This window comes from Mauremys mutica, chromosome 13, assembly GCF_020497125.1.
Source record: "Mauremys mutica isolate MM-2020 ecotype Southern chromosome 13, ASM2049712v1, whole genome shotgun sequence".
Lineage (NCBI taxonomy): Eukaryota > Metazoa > Chordata > Testudines > Geoemydidae > Mauremys > Mauremys mutica.
In genome coordinates, this window is record NC_059084.1 from 12,416,988 (window position 1) to 12,437,938 (window position 20,951).

The window sequence follows — 20,951 nt, forward strand, 5'->3', positions numbered from 1 at the left end:
CTGTTGCAATCTTTCACACCAGGAGTGGTTGCATTTCAATGGTAGGTAACATGAGCCATGAATTAAGGCTACGGGAGTGGATGATGGGGGATGGATCGCTCAATGATTGCCTTTTCTGTTCATTCCCTCTAAAGCATCTGGCATTGGCCACTGTCAGAAGCCAGGACACTGGGCTAGATAGACCATCGATCTGACCCAATATGGTATTAATTTAAGGGATTCTGTTCTTTGCCACCCGTAGACACACTTTGAATGGGATATACTGCTTTAATGGATGATTCAGATAAAATGTACCAATGATGTGAGGCACTTTACCAGCTAAGATGTGTTTGTCACAAGCAGCTTTGATAGCAGTTGCCCCCAGAAATCCCATGAGAGAAAAGATGACTCAGTCCTGTACAGACATCCAGACATTCTCGCATACATAAGAAATACTTCATACAAAAAAAATGACCTCTGACTTTTTGTGCCTCTGCTCTATACTGTCATAAACAAGACTATCATTTTAAAGAGATGCTGTCAAATTAAATTTGGCCTAGTTTTTAATTTGATTTAAAAATAAAAATCTTTCCACAATTCTATTAGTTTTAAGTTTTATGAAACTATTATTTTTTAAAAACATATTCCAGTTCAAACAACGAAATATGTGCTATTGCTTTTGAAACCCTAATTCTGCAGCATTAAGAACTGGAACTGAAACTGACTACATACAAATATGAAACTGACTTAACTGATTTTTATCATCCAAGCTTAAAATAGTGTAAAGAGTAAACAGAATACAAATACTGACAAGGAAATTGGATTTCCTACAATTCTTTCATTTAAGTTTCTCTTTTGGGGGACAACATGTGACTTAAGTTGGCAGTGACCTTGTAATTAAGGAAGTTTAATTAGTAAGAGACATGTTTGATCATTGGAGCTGGGCAAATACCTCAGAAAAATTATGCAAATATTTGCTCAAATAAAAAAAAGGCTTCAGTTCTGGGCCTTGTCTGTACACTTTCTATTAATATTTTAGTGAATGAATTTACTGGCAGTAATGGAAATTATTTTTTTTCAAATCCTACAGAATATTCAGGCAACAAATTTTGAACAAGGGGTATGCCCACCCAACTAAGGAACAGAAATAGGGCCATGTGGCCTGTTTTTCAGATTAAAACTAACCAATGCAGCTAGAATTTCAAATATCAAATAACTAACAGGCCAAAAAAGTATTTCCAGAACTTATTCAGCAAAAAATAAAGTTGAAAAAAAAATTGTCATCTGCTAACCAATTAAGATAGTTATTTTGTCATTTGGGCATCTGTCCATTTGGAACAGATACCACTAACTCATTTCAAGCAGCCAAAGAACAAAAAACAAAACAAAAAGGCTCCCGCAACAACTTTCAGTCATTAGTAATCCAGGTCAGATTCAAGCCAGCTTCCCCACAAGAGATTGGTTGAACACTCCCATAAACTGTGATCCCTCATTTCAGAGACTCCCTTTAGCCTGTAGTGACTAGAGAGACTTTTCTGAAGTAGAAAACCCCACCTACCGTGACATTTACTGACAAAGACATATTCAAATCTCATGGTTCCTGTCTCAGCCAGTCAGCCATGTGGTTTTTGGAAACTATCCTTATGAACCTGAGACTTCAGAAACATCACAGAAGCCATCTCCCTGCCTATGGGGAATTTCCACTGCCCTGGCAAAGTGAACTCTATCCTTGCCATTTTAGTTAAAGGGCGGGGGAATCATTATTAGTTAAGCACCAGGAATGCTCCTCTAATTGTAAAAGGCACAAAATAAGGAGAAATTTTTGCAAGGGAAGGCTTACAGTCTGGTTCATTCATGACTGCGCCATCATAGGACTGCAGCACAGTTACGCTTCATTGTGTACCAATTTGAGCAAACAGAAACCTTGGCTTGGCTACCTTTAGGGTTTCTTTTGCAGCATTTGCCCAGGAGAGTTTTATTGTTGCTTTTCTGGCTGATTTTCTTTGGCGCACACACGCACTTTATTCCTTTAATGTGTTATTTCCCACTGTAGCCAAAGAGTAAGTCACAATAAAGAGGGTCATATTATTGTTGTTTTTAAATTGACTTTAGCCTCTTTGGTGTTGGTGGATAATTAACTGGTTTATGTGGTCTGGAGCATGGATGGGCCCTACCCTTGTGAAGGGGATTCATGATCTAAACTTGAGTCCAAGTTTTGCAAAATGATTACCTATCTCCTTAGTGGACTGATCTGGAACCTCAGGTGTCAACACCCCCAAGCTTCGGGCTATTAGAAATCCAGTTTCAGGTTTTGTTACTAGTGCCCATCTCTAATCTGATGTAGATTAAGGACCTTCATCGCCCTAGCATGGTGTACTAGGTTGTGGGTAAAATCCTGCCACCAAGGAAGTCAGTGGAGCTAGGATTTTGTCCTGTATTTTGTCTTCTGAATTTTGTCTTGGTGTTACGAAGTGATCTCAGAGATCCAACTTTTGTTTTCTTCTTTTGTTGTTCTTTTAAAATAAAAAGGTCATTATGATTGAGAATATAGGAGAATCTCTTCTCTTCCGGTACCAGAAGAGGTAACAATGAGTTCTCTACTTTAACAGAATTCTTAAGAGTGACTATTATATAATACAATCATTAAAATCCATCAGCATTACAGCAGGAACACACTATGCAGATTTCCTGGCACCCGGGAAAGCCATATGGCCAGCATGACTCAAGCAACTCTGCAATATGATTAGACTGGAAGACAGAAGACCTGGGGTCTATTCCTGGCTCTGCTACTGCCTCACCGTGTGACCTTGGATATGTCACATCACCTCTCTGTGTCCCAGTTTAAATAGCTGGGAAACGGGAATAATACTTATCCACCTTCATAGCGCACTCTGACCATGTTTTATAAAGAATGTACCTTAGTTATAGATTACTTTATTATACAAGCAGTTTCCTGAAACCATATTAGAAGAAATACAGCCACATGTGCACCGTCCTGGACCGTATAACAGTATTTACTACAGAAAAATTCATTGCTACAATTTACATATTTAGATCAAAAGTGAATTTTTCAGCAGTTTTTTTTAATTAATTTGATTCTCTTCCTACTTCTTTATAATAGAAACCATATTTTGGATTTCCACATATCTTAAAGCCATCGTGGAAAAAAGATCTAACGCATAACAACTGCTATGCATAGAAAATGTGTCCTTTCAACAAACATTCTTGGGATGGTTTATTCCCAAGAATGCCATGGTGCTTGGAGTTGACATCATGAGTGAAATAATGATGCATTAAGGTTTTAATTTCCTGTAATTGGAAATTATTTCCAGAAAGAACAGAGGTGTACAAATAGCACCTTCTCAGCATGAATATCTGTTACCCAAACAGATGTCACCCAGTTAATCCATCCAAGCAACTCTGCTCTCCAGTCAAAAAAGCAGGGCAGAGTTGCTTGGGCAGATTGACAGAGCAAGGGCTGATTGAGGAGCAGACATCTGTGCCAGAACAGTAGCCTGCTCACTTAGGCTTTTTATGAACTATGCAGTTCAATTTCCTAAACACAAACCAAAAATTCAAAATAAATATAGACCACTCTTAGCTTTCATAACACCCACGCACACTCACAGGCAATGTGGTAGGATGAACAGTTATAGCTGGAGCTTTGAATAGCAAGTATATTCACAAACCCTGCCATCCAATATTCATTAACACTGAGATAAATCCCAGTGAACGGAGATGAAGAATTTACACATTCGTCCCTATTAGAGGGGCCAAGTATTGAGACTGACCCAACTGAGGCTGACTAGAAAAATCAACATTTGTTTCTGACGTTGATCTATGCAATGGAACGGGGCGGGGGTGGTAATTTAGGGCAGTTTACATCTGAACAACAACATCTGTCATCTACTGTGCAAGGGCAGTAATTACTGAATCTGTTACATGGGGAAGGAATACCTGATGTTTCGTTTACACAGAAAGATCTCAGTCTGTAATCCCAGGGACACATTTGCAGAGACAGACAGTGACGTTCCCACATGCAGCCCCATCTCTGGGATCCTGCTACTTTCCATCCTCCACTATTAACTCACTACTTTCCACCCTCATTCTTTGCAAATGTTCTCTACAAAAGCAGAATCTGTAGCAACATGTTCCTACAACCTCAAAAGTAAACACTAGTCAGCCGATTACTTCCAATGTCCCAATCTACTTAGAATGCAACAATACACCATTTCTCAGCCTGCATGGCAAAAAGAAGTGGGATAGGCACAATCTAGGAATTCAGGAGTTTTCCACATTCAATTTTTTAAACTAGAGAGACATTTCATTGTATTTATAATTAAAATTATAAATTAGCCTGAAGAGTAGAGTTTGGATCCAAGCCCAAGCTTCCCCCCAGAATTGGGGGAATTTTGCATACGGGGTTTTGGTCCAGGCCCATTTCTATTTGGATTTGATTCAGAAAGCTAGGCAGCCTACAGAAGATATGTAACACTTTTACTTGCAAATTCACTGGAGTCTATTACAAGGATGAAACCCATAAAATAAAACTTTCCATCAAATCCAAACACATGTAATTGCACTGTCGAGATCCTTTTAAAAGTATCAATTTCCTGATCCTTAAAAAAAAGTAAAGGAAAATTACATGTTTGTAAAACCTCCTGTACCAGCCTGGGCTGTCTTGTGAGGCATGATGAGGCCAAGGGAAGTGCCAGTAATTCCTGCAGACCTTGAAGTGCAGAATTGTTTCAGTGTATTGTGTTGTTTTTTCAATTGAAGAGGATGTGGAAAATGACTTCTGACCCTTAGGATTAAATAAATAGTTTGAAACCCATTTCAGCAAATTATTCCCCCTCTAATTAGCCAAGCCCTGCACAGATTTAGCCTACAACCAGTTTGCATTTAAACAAGTGGACATGGATCCATTTTGCATGTGCAAACCCCATAGTAGCATACACAAGTAGAAGGGTGTCCTCTTCTCCAATCTGTATCTGCAAATAGCTATTTGCCTGCATAAAACTAATGTGTGCTGCAGTTAATTGTGTACACAAGAGCAGGGAAGGTGGGGTTGAATATTTGGCCGAAAGTATATATTTTTCTTTAAGCAAACCAAACATCAAATTTCATGGCTCAATAAGTCCAACTTCTGCTAGAAGCATGATTTCTCATATGCATGGGAAATGTATGGTAATGTGCAAACATTAAAGGCCCCAATTCAGTAAAGCACTTATCTTTAAACATGTGTTAAAATCCCATTCAACAGGACTTAAAATGGGGATATTTTCTCCCATTGGCATAGGTAATCCACTTCCCAAGAGGTATTAACTAGATCTACAGAAGAATTCTTACATTGACCTAGTACTGTCTACACCAGGGTTATGTTGGCTTGACTACATTCCTCTAGGGGGGTGAATTTTTCACCCCCTTGAGCAATGCAGCTGGTTCAACTTGACTTTTTAGTGTAGACCCAGCATAAGTCTAGGGTTTCCAAAGAAGCCCAAGGCATTAAGGCACTCACACACTTCTGGGGGAAAAAATACAGACGCAAACACCAATGGATGTTGAATGCCTCGCTCCCTTAGGCTCCATGGAAAACTTTGGCTGAAAATGAACCCTGAGGAGTTTACAGTGTAGTTTAGAAACATGATGCATGGAACTGTAGTTCAGATGCAATATGAGAAGGTGGAGAAATCAAGAGTGTGCATAGCAAGAACTGAAAGCTTTGCAAAAGGAGTGGACTGTAAGGAGATCCTTGAAGGAAGATGACACTTCAGGAGAAGCTGTTCCTTGCATAAGCAAGGGGGCATAGAATCTAAAAACATGGAGGAAGCAGACATTTTTTGTAATCAACAGAATCAGTCATTTTATATGGGTTGTGGTTACAGTCTCATGATGTGACTGAGTTTGTAGCTGCTTATGAAATTTCTGAATGGATCTCTTTATAGTCAGCTCCATTGAGAATAAGATTTATACTTTGAATTTTAGAGGGGCCAACCAGTGGTTAAGGAGGAAGCGTAAGTGGTGATGGAGAAATGTCTTTTTAGTAAAGTATCTTTTGCATCTGCATTTAGAGGGAAGCATCTCAGTGTTCTTAGAGAGTGGGATTGTGTGTTCTTTAATCCAAGACTGGCCATAGGCTTTAAAACAGGTAAATATAAAATGAAATACAATATTCTAAGCTAATTGACATTACAAACTGAGTCCTTCTTCTTACAAAATATAGGGCCTTAAGCAATTAAATTAATTTTAGATCACCATTATCTTGCAAATTTTGCAAGTAAACACACACCTTTACCCAGGCATCCTCCAACTTGCAGACTGAAAGAACAGCTTCATCAGCAAACAATCACTAGGAGAGCCAAGGAATAATGGCAAGCCGATTTCATTGCACTGCATCGCCATATTTGCATCTTATCATACCACACACCGTCACATATACAAGGTCTTCAGCATGGATATTGGAATGTCAAAACATCATGACTCTCTACGACTCTACTCGATACAACATCACTTCCTTCTCACCCTCCTGAAAGCTTTCCTCTAAAATCCCAAACTCCTGGATGCTTGGAAGGGCAGATAGGAATTTTGGTATCTCTGGTCTTTTTGGTCTGTATTGTTTACTTATTTGGTGACGTCTTCAGATGAATGGAGGCAACATGATCAGGACTGTGCTCAGCTCACTCTGTCTCTTCTGATATCAGCACCTGAGACAGACCCCATGGCTCCAGTGTCATCCTCTTCAAGAACCATCTGCAGTTCTAGAGCTTCAAGTGAAGTTTAGCAAGAAAAACTGATGAGGCAGAAATAAGTTATAAAAGATCATCTACCTGGGCCTTCCTTTCTCCTGTGAGTAGAAGCAAGCAGGAGGTGTTTCAGCCAGAGTAAATCCCTCATTCTTTAAAATGTAAAATTCAGAAAGATGCTTTTATGAAAATCATGAGCGGATGCAGCTCTGTTCTGACACATCTCATCCCACTCTCTCATCTCATGTCATGACATGACTGATGAACATACCCATGTCCTGTTGCCAAAACTCCTGGAATCAATGTGCTAGCAAAGGGCACTTTGGAAAGGTAAGACTATAAATTAGTGCATTCACTTTGGAAGTGTCAGTGATGTAGGTTTAAGGGATGATCTGATTGCAAGTGAAGTTGGTTGCTCAACTGAGCACACACTGTGGCAATTTTTGCATAACTAACAGGACCTATTAAATTCTTCCCAGGAAGGTTAGGATTAAGTCACACCCATTTGCGTGTAATCAATTAAGAGACCTTAATCTTCTCAAACAGTTTCTATAACTCAGTCCACAGGTTCAGGCCTGTTTCTTATACTGCAAAGTTTAAAATAAAAAAATAAATAAGTATTTTAGAGAAACAATTATGCTATAAATATGAAGAGCTAATTTCTGTCTCTATTCAGGTTTTATGACAGGACAAGCATGAATTAACACAGATTCTGCAGTGTATTTTGCACCCTTATCCAGGCCAGCTTTAGGCTCCAGCAGCAACGCTGTCAACAGGATAAAGAGGGAAATAATCAAACAGCCACAGGGAGAGATAACCATAAAACACATGGACCATATCCCAGAATACCTCCCCATTGCTCAATATGCAAAAGGACCTGCTGAGGTCCTCTAGAGGTGCCCATTCTGTGCGGTGCTGAGGCCAGTCTGAATAGAGACTTGGTAACATGTGAATCCACCCTTATTTTGGCAAGCCCCAAAGCCTGCCAAAATTTACCTCCAAATTTAAAGAAGAATCTAGAGATGATAAATAATGCTAAGATTTAGTAGAAGACCAAAAGATGTTTGCACAGTTATTACCTGCTCCCCTATGAAGTCAGAAGGTCTCCGACCGTTTGAACCACAAAACGTGTTGATTAGTCTTCGCTGGACATAGTTTGTGGTTTATAGCATGAAAAGTCCTGGTATTGTTTCATGCCAAAGAACAGTTTTGAAGTCACATCTGTATTTGTTTCTTGGATCCACTACTCTAGGCAAGTGAGTCATCTCCACAAACCTTAAATTACTTTTCATCATACATCAAACATTGTAAAAACACAGCATTAGTGTCCGGAAACAGGTCAAACCGAAGTGGAAGAATGGCTTGTGCTAGGACTTAGCACTTACATTAGGGCGCATGCAGTGTCCAAGCTTCTTGGAATTTCACATACATGTAGTGTCATCAAATCACAGTTGAATGCATCAAGGTGAGCAAGGCTCAGCTTATGTCAACAAATAAATGTTGATTTGTGACAGCTGTTTGCCAACTGAGAAAACTATTTTGAGAATTGTATTGTTAAAGACAATGGCTTTTAAAATACATTGAAAGAACATATAACTTCTTTTAACATATTTCATGCCATGGCAACTAGAATTAGAGAACGTCAGGCAGATTTTCAGAGTATAGATGTAGACCTGTGAAAAGAATGGATTTTTTTTGGTTTGCTGGCAATTATGAAAAATTAAAAAAAAAAGATTTTGGGTCAAATCAAACATGAAATATTTCAACATTTTTGAAAAATTGAATTTTATATATTTTGGGTCAAATGAAATTGTTCTGACACAAATCAAAACATTTTGTTTCAATTTTAACCACTGAAGGATGTTTAATTTTTTGGAAAAACGAAGGAAATTTTGAGACAAAGTAGTTTCAACCAAACCAAAAAAAAAAATCAAAAGAAAACATTGATTTTTTTTTTAACTGAAACAATTTGGCAAAACTAACACAAATTTATTAAATGCTTCCCTGTTGCAAAATAGACACATTTTGCCCAGCTCTATTTAGCTGTGCAGTGCATGTATGCAATATGAGCATGGAATTTGTGCACCAAGAGCCTGGTTCAAAGCCCTGTTCTACTGGACTTGGATCAGGCCCCCAATTTGCATGCACAGTAACCACAAGTGTGTGGGAAAAAAGGATTTGTATGCACAGATGACTCAAACTGATTAACAGCTCATGAACCTGCGATTTACATGGGCAAATATGGTAATTGTGGGCTAAATCCAGGCAACCTCACTCATGACAATTAGGTCCTTAGTCCTCAAGAAGTCATGCAGATTCTTGCAGATTTAGGTTTTAATCAACATGAGTGAGGATCTGACTCTTAGATACACAATTGCACACATTCTGCCGGTACAGTTACACATCTATACACATTGAAAAGCTGAATGGAAAAAGTCATTTTTTAACCATATAAAAAAGCCAAGGAGCAGAGAAAATCTGCTCAACTTTTGTTCTACAAACTTTGGGTTTCATTCTAATTGGCAGGGAGCTACATAATAACGGGCATTACTGTACATTTTCTTTTGACTATATTCTAAAAGCCACAGATAATGTAAACACCAGCATCTCTTTAGTAATGTCCTTACATTGGTAAACACTAAACAGCAGCATCCAACCATAATCACAAAGAAAATAAGTCTACAATTGTATTTCAAGCTACATTATTATTACACAGTTTGTGGACTATATATTTGATAAGTGTTTTTCAGAAAGGAAATTTGATAATTTGCTAAAGTTCTATCACAAGGGAAAGGCCTAAATCCACTGCCCTGCCCAGCAGTTGAATTGTCAAGTTCTAGGCTAGGGACAACTACACTCAGAATCCATATAAATGGACAAGAAAAGGGAGTCTGCTAGTTGGATTCCTATCCTAGGGCATAAGTGAGATTAGAAACTGAACCACAGTGACTCTTGCTCACGTGCACAGGGCTGAATTGATACCATGTATGTGTTTGGCAAAGGAATGTCCCGCCTGCTGTATTTGCAAAGGCCTTGAGGTTCTCTCTCTGCACAGGAGGAGGAATCTTCCATTCGGATCAGGTGGATATAGATGTGATCAGTTTCCTGCTCTGATAGGGTGAGGAGGACGGACCCACTACTTGTGACCCTTGGAATTTCCAGTCTTCTGTTTCTGCTCGGCTTGTGACTTACAAAGACAAAAGCCACTATTGACATGTTTGAGTAGTTTATTATGTGCCCCATTTACGCATAGTGCCCGGGAGCCCACACAAAAATGAAAGAAATCTCTCTGGCCAAACAGTGAAATCACAGTGTCCTCTTTTGCTCCTTCTCTTGGTCAGTAGGTACCCTACTAGTCCAGTAACCCTCCTCTTCCCAACAACCAATAACAAATCCCCTGCCAGCTTGAATGCCAGATTAAGTGGCTATGACTTGCACCTCATCCTGAACGTTGCAGGACTCTGGCTCTGGTGGAGAGTGAACAGCAAAGCCGAGGGCCTTCCACTGAAGCTGCCCTGCCACCAGGAGCTAGGCCCTGGGAAAGAAACAAGAACATTCCACAATGGCACTCTTTCCCAGTGAAAAGTCACTGCATACAACAGAGCAAATCCTGGCTCCATCTCTAGACAACCATGGAGCAGAACTAGTGTAGCAGGACCACGTGTGTGTGTGTGTGTGTGTGTGGTGGGGGGGATGGGATTTCCTGTGGGGATCTGCGAGCACACGCAATCACACCTAGTTTGGAGTCCCACTTGGCCGGGAGCAGGGGAGACTGGGACCAGAGACTCTAAGGCCGCAGGGATTTTCTTTTCCTGCCTCCCACGGAGGATGTTTCTGCAACCACTCAGTGTAATCAGTAGAGCTGTGCAGGGGGTGAATATTCTGTTTCATGAAGGATTTTGAAATTTGGCTTAATTCCAAATCAGAATGAAACTCAAAAATTCCTAAGTTTTCCAAAGCAAAATTCCAAATAATTCTTTTCAGGTTAAACTGAATGTTTCAGATTCCAGCTTTCTTCCATAATATAAATATAACACCAAAGGAAGAGGTTTTGAAATGAAAAGCAATTGCAAAACAAAAGTACTGAAACTTTGTTTTCCATTTTTTCCTCCAAAATGAAATGTTGCCAAAATTAACATAATTTCACCAGGAGTTTTGAGTTTGACTGAACCTGCATTTCTCCAACAGAAAATGGTTCCATCAAAAGTTTTTCCGACCAGCTCCAGTAATTAATCTCCATAAGGTGGCTCCACAGCCACAGCACAACCTGGGACGGACAAACTGTTATCTGGTCGGTGCACTGGGTTCTAAGCAGGGCCAGCCCTAGCTGTTTGCCACCCTGATTGCCCTGGGGGCACGGGGGAAACAAAGGCTGGACCATGAAATTGGATCTGTCTTTTTAAATAGAAACAATTCTTGAGTTCCTGTGTCTATGTACCTTAGGTACTTATGCGGCCCCTCATCCCTGCCCTATGGGAATACCTCATAATCTTTGATACATTTCCCCTCACAACACCCCTGTGAGGTAGAGCAGTGCTGTTGTTCCCATTTGACAGAGAACTGAGGTAGAGAGAAATCTAAAGCCCAGCTCCTCGAGTCCCATTGATCTCGCTGACTTGCCCAAGCTCACACATGAAGTCTGTGGTGGACAATGAAATTGAACCCAGGGTCTTCTTTGTCCTAGGGTAGCCCTCTAACAAGGCCATCCTTCCTCTCATGGTCATAGTTCATAGCTCATTGTGGTAGGGATGAGCAAACCTCAGTGTCTGGAGGTTTTGTAAACACCAGATCTAGGTTGAAAGGATTGGAACAAATATCCAAACTCAAAAAAAAAACCCTGTTTTGCGGTCACATCAAGGATTGTCCCTCCCCTCAGCCGTGTCAAGTCAAGGTTTTTAAAGCTAAAGCCTGTGTATTCAAGATAGCCAAACACGGTCAAAGGCAAGACTAGCTGCTGGACACAGTAAAGGGGGCATGTGTGTCTCCTTTTCCCCTCCAGATTCTCTCTCCCTGTGCCTTCACCCTCCCCGCTCTGTACACACACCCCAGACTCTATTTCACTCAGCCCCTCTCTGCTGCATTTTTCATTATGCTAAAGGCTTAAGAGCTGGACACACCTCCCACTCCTAGACCTCTTGGATGATATTTGTGCTAGTTCCCATTGCCTTACATTTCTCACCGTTGAATTCCTCCAGCTCCCTGTTGATCCAAGTCACTCTGAGTTTGATTACCCTTCTTTGTATTGCTTGACTCCCTGACCCCATAGGTTATGGTTAATCCGACCCTCTCCCTTCCGTCAGAGGGCACTTCTCAGTTAACGTTAGAATAAATCCTTTTAGGGCTAGTGGTGTAAAGAATCCTGGAAAAAAAATCCTCATTCAGCACAGAAGCAAGAGGTTTGTTCCATAGCAATTATGATCAAAGCGATGGATCTTGCCAGGTGTCCACTGATTAATTTTTGTTCCTAATACTGCCATAAGGTTTCCTTCATACCCTTTAATTGCTTAAGTCTTACTTCAGGAATGTGGTTCAAACAAACAAACATAAAAAAGTTACAACAACGTAGTATGATCTTGACATTCAAGATGTCAGAACCATTATAAAACCTTTTATTCCAGAATGATGTCTTTTGTGCTTAGAGGCATGCTTGCTATTCATAGATCTACTGCTCAGCTGTTCCAGTTTTTAGTTCTGCATAAATGCCCACTCATTATGTCCAGAGGGTTTTGCCTGTAGCTTTGTGTTTGTAGCCTTGAGGCAAATGTCTTGATGGCTTAGGGAACTCATAGCGAATGACCAAACAACATCGGATTTTCCACAGCAACAAAGCCGTTATGGGACAGCATTTCTATGTAACAGCACCCTTCAGTGTGCAATCATTATAACTAAGGATTTAACCAGGCTCTGGGGACATAACAAAATCACTTTGAAGCCAAAAATCCACAGTGAAATGTTAAGCATCAGATTTCAGCAATGCTTCTCAGAACTGCTCTAGTCAGGCAGCTTTGTCAGCTATAGCAAAACCAAATTAGGAGAAGGAATCTTATGACCATCTCAAGAATGAGCCCAAATGTTCTGAACTGGGTGTGAAAATTTGAGAGATACATGTACATCATTTGCTCAGACAATTATCACGATTTTGTGTGGCTCCATAGTAAGTGTATGCACAAATAACCAATCACGTGTTTAACTGGCCATTTGCTTTTACTGTGGTGGTTGGGGGGGGGAGTTTGAACCACAAGTCATGGTAATTGCACACATTTCTGGAGTTGTTAGTCATAGATATTTGAGGAAGCGCTTAGTTAGGGTGTGGTGATTGCAAAGGCTTGTGGGAAAGGTTCGTCATATACTTTATTACAAGAGCTAGCTACATCCTAGCTCATACAAAGTATTTTACAACAAACATCAAACTTGTAACTATCTTATTGTTGCAAAAGTGACTCATTACTGAGAGGTCACAAGCAGCTGCTGAGATACACTGGAACTGAGACTCAATAAGGTATCCCATAAGGATTAAGAAATCTTGTTGGCTTGAGACCATAACAAGTGCTATGTCAGTATTTTAACAATGCAGGTCTACTGCAATCATTCCTGAAAGAATCCAACAGATGAACAAAAAACAATATGTTGCAAACCACTAGCGGCCTGAGCACAGGACTGGGAACCAGGCGCTCCCAAATCCTAGCCTCATTTCCAAACTGATTTCCCTCTATGGCCTTGGGCAAGCGATACTACCTCTCTGCCTGAGTTTTCCCCATCTGTAAAATGGGGATGATACATACCTGGTCAGACTACTAATCACCCTCATGTGCTTCCAGAGACCTTCGCAACTAGAGCTGGGCAAATACTGTAAAAGGTTGCATATAAATATTGGTTCAAGTTTGGAAATGAATTCACTTTTGCAATGCTCATATCACTGTTTGTGACCAAGCAGGCAAACAAATGTGCACAGAATCATTTTCAAAGCTGTAAGTGTATTAGCAGACAATGAATTTTAAGCTAATACATGTGTCTGAAATGGCCATACATTTATCCCGTCAGGTAACAGAAACAGCACCATGCAGCTTATCAAGCCAAGAATCGCATCACGAGTTTTGAATATTTGTGATCAATCCATAGAATAAATAGTTCCAAAAAGACAACATTGAATATATTTAAGAAAATTGCAATCTACTCACCTATTCCATGAGCAGAAAAAGCATGAACTCCTCGCATCAGTTATTCAGTCTGGGCTGACCAAAGCCTTTGGCTTCCTTTTGTTGCCATTAATAATTTTCTTGTATGAGAATTATGTCAACATACAAGGGCATTCTGCAACCATCTCCCTCACCACCCATGCAACCCAGAACCCAAAATCCATAACACTTCAACTGCCATATTCCCCATCTATTGATTAAGGAATGTCTAAGGTATAATTTCCTGCTGAATTAGCTATCTTGGTGCAGCTCCACAAATTGGTATGTGTTGCAAACACTGGAAACATTTGTAATGAAAGAGCTCTGGGGCAAGGTGAGACAGGGTATATCTCCACCACAAGGTGCGATTGTAGCACTAGTAGGCATAGCTAGATTAAAGGTAGTGTGGGCATTACTAGTGGAATAGGAGTGTGGGCATGGTGGCACAAGCTTCAGCCTGAGCTGTTCACTCAACTACAAGCCAGTCAGGAAGCCTGGGTGTATATATTCAGGTGACTAGCCTATGCTGAAGCCCATTTGCCTGAATCTATGTTACCAGTGCTAGCTAGATTAAAGCTAGGATATGCCTGCCTGGACTACAGTCACAGCCTTACTTGCAGCGTAAGCAAAACCATAGTGTACATGAAGGGCTGACCTGGTGACTTTGAGAAACCGTTACTATAAGAGCAAGCCCCTGGAATCAATGAATCTCTCTTACAGTGGAATGGAGACTATAGCAGATTTCAGCTTTTCGTACATTAGTTTTCTCCAAACTGTGAAGAATTCTTTTCGTTTGCCACCACTACTACATGCGAAGGACAGTTTGCAAAGAGAGTTCCCTTGTGCTAACCTCTGTGCTTTCCCTTCCCTGTGTCCATTCAGACTCCCCTTGGGGATAAAGCTGGAGAGGGAGATCATGCAGAAATGAGAGCCTGTTTTCATGGGAGAGGAGAAACAATAATCATGCACAGATCAATCTGTGCAAGGCACTCGGTCTCCGCAGATTTCGTTCATGGCCTTCGTTAATGAGCTCCTAGTCATTACACATGAGAAACTCCACTGGTGCTTCAAGGAGAGTAGTCTGGCTGTCAGCAGAACACCTGCCTTGTGGACATATGGTGGGGACTCCCAACAAAGCCACTAAATAAAAATCAGATGAAGATAGAAACAGCGTTGGAGCAATGTGGCTTTAAGATTACAATGCCATCAATTTCATGAGCACCAGAAGAGAAAGAAAGATTAAAGCATTAGATTCTGTCTTGTTCCTTCCATTCTACTCAGTTTTTGCTAACTAGTCCATCATTTTACTTAGGACAAAGATCTGAGAAATAGAGGAAGTTAAGCTGGACACACAGTTGTGCTTCAATCAATCCATGTAGATGCCCAAGATAGAGGCTGAATTTGTGATGCAGAAAAGGTTAAGTTGCAAAATGCATATGATTGCACTAAAAATAATGAGAGCAAGTGCTAAAAGAAGCTATCCCTTGGTAAAGAATGGGAGTTAGTTCAGGAGACAGGGAGCCTCTTTCACCCCACCCAAATGAATCCAGTATGGCAGAATGGCTTGTGGAGACTAATGGCTTTGGCAAAAGTGACTAACCCTATTCCCCACATAAGCCCCTAATCCTAGGTACAGCATGATTTTTACCTCACTCTGGGAAATCCCTCTCCTCAAGGAGGGCAGGTAGAGACAGCCAACAATGTCATTTACCCCAAATTGGGGCTGGCAGGGGAAGCAGTAATAAGAATAGCCTCTGTAAACAGAGGAATCCAATCTGGCTTAACCCAGTGGCAGTTCTAGACAAAATTTTAGCTGCTGCCCTGACTCGAAGTCCTGCTACTGCTGCTTTGGAGCCGGATACCCAATGCAGTGCGGTGCAATGGAGCAGCTGATCCAATATCTAATATCACCCCTTCATCTGGAAGAACAACTCTCATGGAAATGGTGCACCAACCTGGGATGAAGGCAAATGTATTTTACTCTGAGTTTCTTGTCACATCATTCTAAGCGGGACAGTTCTCCAGCTACCCTGATGGCAGAAACACCACCAGATGTCTATTATCATAGCTAGAGTTCAGGCCTCAGGCTTCATGTAGAAGTCAGCGGTGTTGGAACAATTTGTATAGTGCAGGTGCTGAAAGCCATTGGACAAAACTGTAAGCCCTGTATATGGTGGAAACCACTTCAAGCCATAAGAGGAAAAACTAAATAGATTCTTAGACATTGTTTCCTCACTTCTGGCATTGTGAGGAGGCAGCCATCCTTGCCCAAGCAAGAAAGATGTCAGTAAATATACTCTGGCAATGAATAAGAGGATGGGGAAAGAGGACCAGTTCCTCTTCATTCTTTGCCTAGTTCCTGATTTTGAGTTTTCACATTCCTACCACAAAGACCCTGACAGTGATTTTTCCCATCACTGAACTATGGGCTGAAGTAGGAGTCACAACTCACCATGTTTAGAGGATAGCCAGGCTCCACTACCACAGCTGGCTTTGCTTGCATCTTGCATGTGTTTGGCTTATACCCTGGAAATCTGACTGGAACACAAGATTTTCTTCAGCTAGGAGATTTTCAGCAGGGTGACACCAGATCCAGGCTCCGTGCTCACACCCAGCAAGAATAAAACAGCCTGGCTTGCTTGACCTGTTATTGTGCTACAGTTTATTACATTCCTGGGAGAAGATACTCCACAGCATCCAGACTTTGATGTGTTATATAAAAAGCATGCTCCACATTTCTGACTGGAAAGGTTTGGTGACACCCCGAGAGCCCTAAATGCTCACCAATCCAAGCCAGTCTCAGGTTTCAGGGAGCTGCATACAGAAACCACAAAAGAAGCACCTACGAAAGAGCCTGCTTTTCTTGTATCCTCATGTCAACAACCATGCAATCTGCCCTGTTGAGCCACAAGGAGAGACCTTTCAAAAGATGAAGATTTAGATCAGGGGTCGGCAACCTTTCAGAAGTGCTGTGCCGAGTCTTCATTTATTCACTCTGATTTAAGGTTTCACGTGCCAGTCATACATTTTAACGTTTTTAGATGGTCTCTTTCTATAAGTCTATAATATAGAACTAAACTATTGTTGTATGTAAAGTAAATAAGGTTTTTAAAATGTTCAAGAAGCTTCATTTAAAAATAAATTAAAATGCAGAGCCCCCCGGACCGGTGGCCAGGATCCAGGCAGTGTGAGTGCCACTGAAAATCAGCTTGCGTGCCGCCTTTGGCACGCATGCCATAGGTTCCCTACCCCTGATTTAGATTCTGCAAAAATTAAGATAAAAAAATGTCTGCAAATTAAAATAAGCCACATTACTGCAGGCTCAGAGTTCACATCATCCACTGCTTCCAGGCAAGTATTTCTTCCAACAAGCAGTTTTCTAGGAGGGGGGAAGGTGTTGTTTGGTTGGTTTTATTTTTGTTATTTGTTTTTGAACAGCATTGGAAAGGCAAGTAGATTTTGTCCCTGGGCTAGTAAGAGTTCATGACAATTTTTCCAGGCTGCTTTTGCACACGTTTATGAAAGATTTTCAAATGAAAGCCTGCCTAACCAGTAAAGTCACGTTGCAGAGGGAAGCTATCTTGTCCATGTAGCTTTCCCCCATCTATGGTGCTTATATGCCCATCCCCATCACTGTAATACCCAACTACATCACAATATTCAGTGTATTTATACTCAACATCCTCTGAGATATAATAGCTCTGCCCTCTCCATTGTACAGATGGGGAACTCAGTCAAAGAAAGGCTATGGCCCAGATTTTTAAAGGTAGTTAGGCATTTTTATGCTCAGCATTGCAATGCCCAATTGGTTTAGGATCCTAAATATTTTTAAAGGGATTTAGGCACTTGGTAACCAAAGTTCCCCAAGCTCCTAAAGCAGTTAGGTGCTTCAACATACATGTGAACTTCCCTCTCTCTCTCTCTCTCTCTCTCTCAACCACAATCTTCCCAGACACAATTATCTCTTGGCTCTCAGAACATGTACTACATCACACAGCCAGGTAACGTGGCCACCACTATCAAGCCCAAAGTTAAGCAGTAGACTATATCTATAGGAGCCCTTTATGGAGTGGTTCACAAAGGGATTAGTGAACCAAATCCTACCATTTGGTTTTCAGGGTTAGCCAAAATGAAACCTCCCAGAAGACCTCCCTCTTTCCCTTCCTCCCCCCAATCTCTTCCCTACAAGTCCCATCTCTACATTCATCCACCATCCACTACAATCCTCTGGGAGAAACAAGCATGAGCCAGGAAGGCCAGATTTGTATCTGAACACAATCAAAGTCTGAGAGTATTTAGATTCAAAGTTTTGTTATGGGACCATCTCTAGAATAAGGAGGGTTTCTTGGATTTGTTTCTGGGTGGAGCAGCTACAGGGAAGAAGGTTCACTGGCTCCATGGACATAAGGACTACAGTAGGCCACACCTGCCAAACTTTCATGAGCACAGACAGACGTTTCACCTATGCATCAGAGCCCAGGCTCAGTTCCATGTTGGCTTTGTGGTTTTCTGTGAACATTTTGCTCATATCCACATATTTGTTAAATGTATTTCCACATTACACCATGCAGCAGAGTGCTATATCCACAGAGCCCAAGTAAAAGACTCTCAAATTGCCTTTGGGCAATATTTCCCCTCTTACCAGCACAAGACCTATGCACCAGTTAAACCCTCAAAATATTATTTTTACTGTAGTAGCACCTAGCCACTGTATAAGCACAAAACAAAAATGTGGTCCCTGCTCCAAAGAGTTTAGTCTAAGTAGGGTGTATGTGGGATTTAAGGGGCACAGAAGCTGTGCACTGGCATCTGCATTAGCATAGTTTCATTCTTTGTGATGAGGGAAAAACACAAAAGCTTTATTTTTTTGATTTGCTACTATGACTCCTGAGGTCTGGTTTGCAGTTCAGGGAGAGGATCCCATGTCATGACCCTAACTGCAACCAGGGGGTTCCCTTCATGGAGCTAGAACACATTTAGAGTATGAAAATGTACAGTCTTTCAAGAGAGATGTTTTCCCTTATTATTCTCATGCTCTTTTGCTGCTGCTGCTGGGTGCTTTTTAATCCATACATGCCACATCAGATTCACAAATTTAACTCAGTGCCTTCCAGCACCTCCCAGATGCAGCAAAATCCCCTTTGAAAGAGTATCAAGGTCAATTACTGAGAGAGATCCTCTCTGGAAGAGCTGAGGTTTCAATACCCCAGTATGAAAGGCTCTTTCACCTACTATCTTCATCCTCATGTACAAAAGTGAGCCATCCGTTTTTTTCTCTTCTAAAATAATTATGCAAATTTTAAGAAGTTATGTAAAATTATGGCCTGTGGCCATATTGCCCCTAGCTGTGATCTTGTCAGATCTTGCAAGCTCAGGCCTGCTTGGTACATGGATAGGAGACCTCCAAGGAGAACCCAGGTGCTGCAGGAAATGGTGGGTGATTCACTAGGTGGCCCTTGTCCATCTGAGTCAGCAATGAGGCAGTGCCTGAGCCTGGCCAAACAAATACACTGGGCTCTTGCATATTGACGGGGATGTGAGGGATAAGATTTTGAATTGGGATGCAGAACTGAAGCAAATCTTCAGCTCACAGCATCCTAAAATTTGGGCAGTTTGAGCCCAGATCCAAATTTTCCACTCACCTTTATTGCTCACATTTTGAGATACATCAGAAACACTCATGTGACACACAAGCTTAGCTCAGATCCACAGACTTCTAAGCCTCAGACAAAGCTTTATACTTAGTGACTTGTCAGTCAGTTTCAAAAGGAGAGGAAAAGCTGTGATACACTCTATCAGTTTATACCCCCTCACTCTCAGAACAGATCTCAAAGCAGAATGGAGGACTTAACTTCTTGGCATTACATTTATATTGTATTTATCCTATGACTTTAACATTTGTATTGCTCTTCCACGTTCTTCAGAAATATCAGTCCGAGACCATTCTTGTTTCAAACATATTAGCATAAGCCACTATAACGTCTCCAAGTAATCTAAGCAAAACCACTTGTTTCCAGTTTGGATCTCAAATGCTACCACAGTCAGAATTCAAATGGAAGCCCTCCTGGTCTTTAAGGAACTGCTCTATCTAAACCTCTCTTTGATAGAGCCAGTAGGAGCTGTGCAAACTTGTCACCCTTTGCATCCTACTCCAGATAAGCAGGGGGAGATAAAACAACAAACAAACCAGGATGGTAGGAGGACTACACCCATTACCTGTGTTTTATTAAAGATAGGAAGCAGTAATTCAGGCTCTAATTATCCAACACTAGGTTTTACATGGGCATATATGATTTTTTTCCACAGCAGCATTTCCCAAAGCTTTCAGAACAATAGCGATACATATATACAAGATGTAGACTCTCTATAGTACAGAAACTCCTGACTTCACAGCTCTATGGACTAAATGGTACAGAATTGCAATGGAGGAAATATAGGGAGTGTAACATATGTTATTGGGTGTGTGCAGCCTGACTGAATGACAAACGAGAATATACAGGCCTCTTTCTTACCTCAGCCAAGTGGCTAATATTGGTGGTACAGCAAGGCCTGAGGGAAGCTGAGCTTATGATTGTAGGAGAGAAGGAAACCTGCCCTTAAGAACAGCTGTTGCTTGACTGCTCATTTATATGGGGGAGTGTCTGAGGCAGAACTAAAGTCACTACACCACCCAGCTCACATCTGACCACACCCACTGCCGCTAAGAAGGTATCAAAGGCTACTTCCTAACCTCAGGTTTAGTATGGACGTCTGAGAATGGCATGTGTGATGTAACTGTTAAAGAAACAGTAAATTCTGCTGTGTAGAGAGAAGGTACCTATAATTAATGCCCTAGCCATGTTACATCTCTAGCTAAGGCAATGTGCCCAGTTACAACATCGTTAAAAGGTGTAACATAGATAGGACTTATCTGGGTCTCCATAACCAGGTTAAAATCCTGAACAGTCCAAGGATTTACACCTGTTATCAGGACATGTCCTGGTCCCATCTATGCTGCAACACTCAAAAGTACTGTAACTGGGGCCTCTGACTTGGAGTTGTAGTTAAAAAAAAA

General features: G+C 41.1%; 1 long non-coding RNA gene across 1 annotated transcript in view; it reads right to left on the minus strand.

The window, feature by feature from the left end:
• Window positions 1–20,487, minus strand: part of LOC123348653 — a 67,509-nt gene extending 47,022 nt beyond the window's left edge. Inside the window, exon 1 of the long non-coding RNA XR_006573228.1 lies at window positions 20,410–20,487. This is a non-coding gene — a long non-coding RNA (uncharacterized LOC123348653). The remainder of the gene's footprint in view (window positions 1–20,409) is intronic.
• Window positions 20,488–20,951: the final 464 nt, after the last annotated feature.